This window comes from Rhinolophus ferrumequinum, chromosome 4 (assembly GCF_004115265.2).
Source record: "Rhinolophus ferrumequinum isolate MPI-CBG mRhiFer1 chromosome 4, mRhiFer1_v1.p, whole genome shotgun sequence".
NCBI classification, from domain to species: Eukaryota; Metazoa; Chordata; class Mammalia; order Chiroptera; family Rhinolophidae; genus Rhinolophus; species Rhinolophus ferrumequinum.
The window spans coordinates 38,218,273-38,228,396 of record NC_046287.1 but is presented as its reverse complement, the minus strand read 5'-3'; the positions used below and the strand labels follow the sequence as shown (position 1 = coordinate 38,228,396).

General features: G+C 34.5%; 1 pseudogene; it reads right to left on the bottom strand.

Annotated features, from left to right (window-relative positions):
* Positions 1-9,590: 9,590 nt before the first annotated feature.
* On the bottom strand, positions 9,591-9,691 carry LOC117021841 (uncharacterized; annotated as a pseudogene).
* Between the last annotated feature and the right edge of the window lie 433 nt (positions 9,692-10,124).

The following is a 10,124-nucleotide window of genomic DNA, read 5'->3' as shown; positions in this document are numbered from 1 at the left end:
TGAATCACTTAAGGAAAAATCAACCAACAACTTTTGTCTTTACCTCTCTTAATTCTCTAGTTATCTGTGTCTAATTATAATGTATAGCATTTTCTGGTGTACTGTTTATTTGGAATAGTTCTTTATTAAAATAAATGTTTTCTTTTTGATGCAAAATTCATAAATGATTAACAATTGTGGATCAAATTATAAAATATATTCTCTAGTTTAATGACAATTCAGAATATTTTACTAAACTAGAAGAATTTTACAGATTCCCACATTAATTTAGAAATTCACAGTGGGGAAAAGGTCATCATGAAATTACAGTTCGAAGAACCTATGAATCTAAATTCTTGCCTATGTCTTTCTCACTGAATACTTGGACCCTGTTTCCTATTTTTTGGATATCCCAAAGGGACTAATTCACAAGGATCAAAGGCTTCCACATTGACCATTGCTGTTACCTATTCAATTTTTAAAAGTACAACATTACTTTTAGATCAAAGCCTTCTTTTGGATGGTCTTTCTGCTTAAGAGGCAGAGATAGAGAAGTGGGAGAATTTTAAAATCCATGAGGCACCCCATTTGGACAAATGTAGCTATACTAGAGACCTTAAGAGAATATGGAAAACCTGTATCTTGGAGTTCACAGCTGCAGTTTATCTTAGGATTTAAAGATGTCAGGAAATAACTTTGGCATTAATAGTAGATAGTTTGCTTAAATATATTAGTTCATATTCTCAGGAACTTTCTTTGTAAGTCAGACAAAAGGTCAGCTATCTTACCTTTGCTACTTAGGCATAGAATCCGTTAGACATTAAGCCCTGGGTTAGCTCTGGGCTAGAGCATTGTGCATGCCTGACTTCCTCCATTTTCGTTTCTCTTTGAAGCCTCTTTAAAAATGAGCTTATTTCAGGAAGAAGCAAACGTTACACTGTACTATTAATATTTGAGTGTTATTTAAAATATTTATTGGAATATATTTCTTTTTCATGTGTAATTTTAAAAGGATTTTGGTTTTCATAACTGATCCAATAGACCTACAGGCTCAATTTAAAATCATGTAATAAAAAATAATAATAAAAAAAATTAAGGATATTGTAATTTATCTCAACAGTTCTAAATTCTAGGTAAATCAATTTTATCCATTGAGGATGGCAAATGGACTCCCTGGTGAAGTATTTCTTAGAGCTTCATGGAAAAATATAGCTCTTTACCTTTCCTTGTTAAATTAGCTAGAAGACTGTTTTACATGCAACATGAAGATGTCCTGTGCCATTTCTGGCAACATCATTATTAGGTTCCTGAGGTTTATTCTCACAGCTAAAAAAAAAAAAAAAATTGATTCTTCTCTGAAATTTCAAAAACAAATAAAAGTTAGAGCAGGTATATAAACTCCTTGACTTTGAGAAGTCTATCTATCCTTGATTTTTTCTCCTAGTAAATTCTTTCCTGAACTGCAAAAAAATGTTCCCAAAGTCCCTACCACCATAAATGCTTTGAGTGTGATAATCATGAATGAAGGAAATTTCCCATAGTTACCTTTCTTTTAATGACCAAATAAACTATCCTAGGGTTTTCTCCCCTCAATTTTGAGCTCATGCATCTTTTTAAAAACACTTTAACTGCATCTTTAGTTTAATAATAAAGCTGGTGCTCATTTCCTATGATGGAAAAATTATTTCCTTACTTTTAACTTAACGAATTCTTTTTCTAAACACTTTGCGTTTATTTCTATTGCCACATTCCCTTTCAGTTTTTATTTGGTCAAGCTATAGGCATTAACTTGTTTCAATCTTTCTTCATAAATCAGTTATTCTAGTTCTACTGGCCTTTTTATTAGCCATTCTTGAATTCTCATGTAAGATGCTAATTACAAAGTTATATAACCTCAATGCATTTCTGAAGCATAACATGTCTGACAAGTATATTTCAGTGAATTTTATGAAAAAAAAAAGACTCTACAGGGCTCTTCTACTTGTCTTCTTGCATAAACCTAGTACCAGTAAATGTAGAATAATGTATTTGAATTACCAAACCCACTTGAACCTCTGGGAATAATGTGGTTATTTGGTTAATGTCTGTCCTTTTACAAAACTGTAAAAAAACTCAAAGGCTATGTTTATTTTCCTGTTTATACAATAATACATATATTGAAATGGGAATGAATGATTGAATTTTGAGCTGAAAATTCTAGTTGATAGTGTTATGACTTAAAGTAAAAAAAGAAAAATCAATATTTCTAAACTTGAGATTTTAAAATTACTTTAGCAGTGAGCTAACAGAAGTGCTTGAGTTGAAATAATTGCATTACCTGCCCCATTCCTGATATTACAATATTGTTTTATCTGTAGGAAAAAATGTCAGTCTTTCAACTAAAAAAGATTTAGGTGCTGACTAGAATGTGTTAATATTTTTGAAATTTTATCAGGTTGTATTAGTGAGCTCAGGCAGCCATTATAGAATACCACAGACCGAGAAGCTTAAACAACAGAAATTTATTTTCTCACAGTTCTGGAGGCTATAAGTCCAAAGTCAAGTTGGTGCAAATTTGGTTTCTGGCCAGAGCTCTTTCCTTGCCTTGCAAACAGTAGCCTTCTTGCTATGTTTTCACATGGCCTTTCTTCTGTGTGTGTGCAGAGAAGCAGAGAGATATTTCATGACTCTTCTTCTTATTATGAGGACATCAGCCCTGTTAGATTAGGATCCCACCCTTATGACCTCATTTACCCTTAATTACCCCCTGAAAGCTACTATCCCCAAATATAGTCCCATCAGAGGTTAGGTTTCAACAGACACATTTTAGAGGGATACAATTCAGCCCATGACAGATTTAATTTCCACCTCAAGTGATACTCATTGCGTTATAGTGCTCCATTCCTTGATACTGAAACATGCATGCTTGGGATAGGGATGGGAGAAGGGTACAATGGTAATACAGCAAAAAGGTATGCAGTTAATACTTAGTTTTGCTTAGTTTAAACTGTCAAAATCACCATGTTCTGAGGTGTTTTCTGACATCAACCACCCGTTCTCTGATTCTCCAGATACCAACTGGTGTCCAACAATTCAATTCAATTCTGACACTAACTGCTATATAAAGAATAAAATTCAACCAAGTACACTGAAGATCTGATTGGCTTTATTAAGTGATTTATGTATCTAGCAGTACCCCATTTAGCAAGTAGAAGAATATTCCAAAGAGTTATACCCTGTTTCCCCGAAAAGAAGACCTAGCTGGACAATCACCTCTAATGCCTCTTTTGGAGCAAAAATTAATATAAGACCCAGTATTATAGTATGTTATTATATTATATTATATCCGGTTTTATAGTAAAATAAGACCAGGTCTTATATTAATTTTTGCTCCAAAAGACGCATTAGAACTGATTGTCCAGCTAGGTCTTATTTTTTGGGAAACATGGTACACAATGAAAGGTTTTTATGGGCAGAAAGAGGGTGGAACTAAGAAGTTAAAAGAATGGATTATGATGTCAAGAAAGATACCTCCTCTTTGGGGAAAGCAGGGAGTCTTGTTAGGCAGATTACCAGACTAGTGTTGATCAGGAAATTCCTGACCGATTGGCTTAAATTCCACTCCTGGGAAAGGCTGAAACTGTAATTAGGTTAGTTATTAAATTTACTTTATTTTGCCATGTATAGTGTGCTCCTGTGTACAGTTACACCCATGTCTTTGGCCCAAATTTTCAGGGGAAAAAACCTTTTGGTTTTATTTTTTAATTCAGATTTTTATTTGTTTACATTTAGGCACTTGTTTTTTGTATTATAAAGGAATTTTAGCATTTATTTTTTTAGCATATTATGGTACAAGAAATTTAATGTAACAAATAATTGCAAAACACAAGATCAGATACAGGATACAAGAAATTTTATGTACTGGTAACAAATTTGCGATATTTATACATCATAGAAGGCCAAGAACTCTTCATTGTTGCAAGTTCATTATAAGTTCAACAAAACCAATAATCGATTATCGTATTTGTCCATGAAAAACATCCAACCTAAGAGAAAACTTATGAGAGTTTATTTGAGCCAAACTGACAACAATTGCCAGGAAGCAAAATCTCAACAGATTGAGAAAATGTTCCTCAAAATGGCAGTTTGCAGCTTATTTTATACAGACAATCAAAGGAGGAGGGCTACATGAAATCCACTGATGGTAGATTAAGGGGGTGGGAGAAATCAAAGTGGGGAAATCTCAGGAATTGGATAAAAGTAAATTGGAGAGATAGGTCATTCTTTCACATAGGTGGGTACAAGATAGTTAATAGTTCACATAAAGATGTTAATCAAGGGACAAAAATAATGAGGGATTCTGTAGTTTCCTGCTCTGGTCCAGAAAAAGGGGTTACTGACATTTCAAGGATGTGATCTTACTTGCAAAAAGACAATAGACAGGTTTACTTAAACTTCAGGCTAAAGATGTGACTTCCCGTCATGACCCACCTTAGTTATGAATTATTATTTTTTTTATGTTCACAAAATCTTATGTAGTTATTTTTAGTCTCATGACCTTGTAAGGCTTAAACTGTGTACCCTTTTCCATCCTCATATTCCAGGGTATTATTTTGCATCTGGAGATCGTTATTGATTTCTAGAATTACACTTTTAAATCATAAGCATAAATAAAAGAATTAAAAACATTTATATAGATATGGAGTTAGTACTACCCAGGTACAATGTGCATCCTTATTTTTTCCTCACAAATTTGCACAAGAAAGTGTGCATTATACATGGCAAAATATAATAGTTTTGGTGAGGTGGCTTAGCAAAAGTAACTCAGTCTTGACCTGTCGACTTCTTTTTTTAACACAAGAGAGATAGCATAGACCCCACAAGTTAAGGGTGTCAATGTAAGAACATCCAAACCTGGAGAGAATTTTTATAATTTTATTTGAACCAAAACTGATGACAATTGCAGGGAAATAAGATGTCAAATGATCTGGAGAATGACAGTTTCAGTTTTGTAGTTTCTTTTATGCATTTGAAATTGAGAGAACTTGAGGAATGGATCACAAGGGTGAGAGAAAGCAAGACAGTGATGGGATTACAATAGTTAACAAGATTTTGTGCTTTCTTGAGGATGGTTACACTTATTTCAAAGGTGTGTTAAACGAGATGCAGAAGAACAATGGGCAGGTTTACTTAAGGCACAGATAAAACTTTTCCTAAAAATGTTGTATGCCTGGGACATGACTACCCACTATGACCTGTCCACCTGGGAGTTTATGATCAGATCATCCTGTGAGGTTACTTTCCAAGCTCCTGTTTTCATCCACACAGGCTCTGTACTACAAGAATTCCCCTAGTTCCTAGAATACCTTCTTACAACTGGCTATAAATTGGGGGTTCCTAAATCTACCTCTTCAGGTTCAACAGTTTGATAGAATGGCTCACGTAACTCAGGAACATACTTTTCTTACATTTACTCATTTATTATAAAAGAAACAATACAGGAACAACCAAATTGGAGAGATGCACAGTTCAAGGCATGGGGGAAGAGGTGTTGGAGCTTCTACCATGTTTCCTCAAAAATAAGACTTAGCCGGACAATCAGCTTTAATGCATCTTTTGGAGCAAACATTAATATAAGACTCAGTCTAGTTTTACTATAATATAAGACCGGTTCTTATCTAACATAATATAATATGAGTAGGTCTTATATTAATGTTTTCTCCAAAAGACGTATTAGAACTGATTGTCCGACTAGGTCTTATTTTCGGGGAAACACTGTGTACTGTACCTTCTCTGGGGAACCATCTTCCCTTTTGGCACCTTGATGTGTTTACCAACCTGGAAACTCTTTAAACAATCTCATTGTTTGGGAATTTTTATATAGAGCTCAATGTCTGGCCTCTCTTCACTTGCCAGAGGTCAGGAGTGAAAGTTTCAATTTGCTAATCCCCTGGTATTTCTTGTAACCATTCTCTCACCCTGAGACTAAATAGGTACCCTATTCTAAGTCAATTGATAAACTCAGATGCTATTCAAAGGGGCTAGTTATGAATAACAAAAGATACTCCTTTTGCTCAGGAAATTTCAAGGGTTTTAGGAGCTCTGTACCAGGAACTGGGGACTAGGGTTTCCAGGCAGGAATTCTTGCCCTTTCTCAGGAATTCTTTTCGTTTTCCCATTCCTGAATCCCAAGAAAAGTTGGTCAGGAAATTGGGAAAATCGGCTCCTTAAACCCAGTAATACCCCAATGGGAAATAAACGTACTACTCACAATGTATCTCTTAGACATTTTTCCTATTTACCACTAGGGTTTTCGTGCGGGAATATCCGCCCATTCTCGGGAATTTTTTTTTGCTTTTCCATTCCCGAATTACGAGAAAAGTTGGCTTCTTGAACCCAGGTGGTTGGTAGTATTGGCTGTCACTTTGTGGAAACGATTCATCATGGAGAACAGAAAACAGTTTCTATCTTGGGATTCGGGAATGGGAAAACGAAAAAAAGATTCCTGAGAACGGGTGGGAATTCCTGCCTGGAAACTCTACTGGGGACGAAGACCAAATATGTTTCTGTATTATACCACATCATATTTAAAGGGTACAACAGAAAGAATTAGTCTTGAAAGTCAGACTTTCATTGGTAAGGATAGGACTCACGAGCAAAACTTCTCTGAATTCCACAGTCCATTCTATTAATATCAAGATCCAGAATCTAGAGGACTCAAGAGTTTTAGAATGTATATAGGAATATATGTGAAAGCAGTTTTTCAGAATGAAATGAAATAATTGTTGAACCGTTTGGCTCAAAGGGGAAGAAATGGAGAAAAGAAAATAAGTATTAAAAATAGATGAGTGTATCTGATGGGGCTCTGGCCTTGGACTCTCCAGAAACCGAACCTCTGGGGAGTTAGGCACTATCAGTTCTCCCAATAACTTTAAAGGTCCAGAAGAGAATTGTGTTCCAATTTCTATCTAGACCCCTGAGAGTGATTATTTTTATAGAATTTCCTAAACTATGGTAGAAATTTGGAATGTTCTTTTCTTCTCAACTCTACATTATGTGATATTTCATATTTGGAATTGAAATTGTGGGCTTTTTCAATTTCTAAATAAATGAATGTATTTCTATATTAAATATATTGAAGAGGACCTGGAACATGGTGTGTTTTCTGGATTTTGGTAATTTACTCATGCCTTGAGAAATGCTATTTTTCAGACCTCTTCTTTGAACACTAGACTGCTAATTTCCTGATAACAATAACTAGAGATGAAAGCAAAGGCATTGAACTAAGAATAGATGAACTGTCTTTCTAGAATGGTTTGGAAACTTTGAAACTTTTCCATGACAAAATTGTCAAAGTGAATCTCTAATTTAAAAAAAAAAAAATTAAGTGTCAGAAAATGACTTCTCTTAAGAACTTCAGAGGTGGTGAGGTGATTTAATCACTATTATGAATTATAGTAGAAACATCACTTTTTGGAGCCATAATTTGACAAAATGGAAACTACAGCAAATGTCTTTTAAGTGATGTTTTAAAATATTGAATAAAGGAAGAATAATCCATGGCTGCTTGAGTAGAGAATTTTTTTTTTCTGATATTTGGAATCAACACCTTTTATCATATCCATAGTCTTTCTGTATGTATGTTGTCCATACCTTAGATCTAGAGTTTTAAGATTCTTAAAATTTTGAGACTAGTAAAAGTTAAATACCATTGATCTTAGCAGATTCTGCAGAAAATTTGAAGAGTCCCTCAAGAGAATACAAATTAGAAAATGTTTGAAAAATTTCAGAAACAAATTGTGATAACTTATTAAAAATTGTGCTCTCCTGGTTACCACCCCACCCCTCCCCGCAGGGGGGTGGTGAAATTTTTCTCTCTAATATCAGAAAGAAATTTTATATTCAGATACTTTATCAAGTGTTATCTATGTTATTTTTAAGTGATAATATTAATTGGTAGTTCCTGTTTTGCCCTTTAAATTAGAATAGTTAAATTTCAGATTTTAAAAGGTCTCTCTCTGTAGGAACAGGAAATGACAATCTTTATTGAAGTTTTCAAAATGAGGTGAAATAACCACATTAGCTTTGGATTCACATAGTAGAATTACTTTTTGGCAAAATCACTTATATAAGATCATTACAGTAAATAAAACTGTTTTGGAGTCTGAGATGGAATTTCCATATTCAGAATTCCTTAACACAATAGTCTGATAGTGCCATACGAAGGAACTTTGCATATATCAGGTATTTTCTGCACGTACCTTTCCCCCCTTAGGCTCATAGTAAGCATGAAATAGAGCCAACATGTTTTACTTTATAGAGCAGCATCAGGAGTGGATATTGGTTATAACATTTGTTCTGTCTCGCGAACTCTGCTGAGTGTGCCAACCAAGCTGATTACACAACAGTTTCGGTTTTTGGCAGATTTTGTGGCCATTTGAGTAAGGATAAAGGTAATGTTCTCTGTAAAAAACACCTTGCCTAATACGTCTAAAGAGTGCTAAGGCAATGTCATGGCAGTTTAGATGTTGGCGCACAGAGATGAACTCTTGGGACGACAGGTTCACTGCAAATTGTAATTGTCATCAGTACGGCAAACTGTGGCTATGGTTCAATTTTTTTTCTCTCTCAGATGTAATTAAGTGCGGGCCCTAAACTATTCTATAATAAGAAAAAATTACATGTGTCATAGATCTTTATGTTTTCAGGATTTTACTTGCAAATATGGATGAATACTGAAAACATTCTGTCAAGATGATGGTAATTACTGATGGAGATATAAAATTAAATCTACCTGGATTTTCATGTTAGTAATGAGTGGAGGGAAAGAATTTTGCAGGAATATAGTTTTCAGGAAAGTGGCTAAATAATTTAGCATAATACTAACATTTTTTCTCTATTAAGTAAAATGGCTAAACTCTTAGATTTTACTTTTTAACTTGTTGGATTCTCTCTAACTGACAGAGAGAAGCATACTATAAACACTTTTAGGCTTGCATTGCTATGAATTTTCTTCTTCGGACTGTATTCACCAAGTCCCATAGATTTTGGGTCATTATGTATTCATTTTTGTTTGTCTCAGGTATCTTCTGATTTCTTCCTTAATCTCATTGTTGACCCATTCATTATTTAGTAGCATGTTTGAGTGTTTCTGTTTTGTTTTTTTTTCTTGTAATTGATTCTAGCTTCACACATTGTGGTGGTCAGAGAAGACACTTGATATGATTTTAATCTTAAATTTATTGAGACGTGTTTTGTGGCCTAACTCGTGGCCTATCTTGGAAAATGTTCCATGTGCACTTGAAAAGAATGTATATTCTGCTGCTTGGGGTAAAATGCTCTAAAATATCAATTAAGTCCCTCTGGTTTAGTGTGTCATTTAAGGCTGCTGTTTCCTTGTTGATTTTCTGTCTGAAAGATCCGTGTATTGGTGTCAGTGGAGGGGGTGAATGTCCCTTGTACTATGATTGTGTTACTATTGATCTCTGCCTTTATGGGGGTCAATATTTGTTTTATATATTTAGGTGCTCCTATGTTGGGTGCAGAGATGTTTACTAGGGTTATGTGCTCTTGTTGGATTGATGTGTTTATTATTATATAACATCCTTCTTTGTCTCTGATTATAGTCTTTGAAAAATATGGAACACCTCATGAAGTTATGTCATCCTTGCACAGGGACCATGCTAATATTCTCTGTATCAATGCAATTTTAGTATATGTGCTGCTGAAGCAAGCATTGCTGCTTTATGTTTTTTGGACGTTTTATGTTTTACTAATTTGTACTGTTTAGAATCTGTATCTCCTCACTAGAGTATAAACTCCATGAGAACAGAGATTTCTTTCTGTTTTGCTCTGGTATGTGTCCCCTACACCTAAAAGAACACTGGTACAGGTAAGTATAAAATCAATATTTGTTCCATGCATGCATGCCTGCATGTGTGAATAAATATTTCCTCTGAATACAAGGGGGTATCACATGTCAGATATTATGTGATATCTTTGGTTTTGTATTTAAAAAGAAGCAGACACTTGAGTTTTTATAGAACTATAAAATCTGTTGCCAGCCTTGGTGTGAATTAGAAAAAAAAGATGTTGCTTTCTCCAGAATGTAGCCCTGAGCTGGGGAACATGGCTTGATTGGGAAGCAGAGGATAGATTTCGGGCTT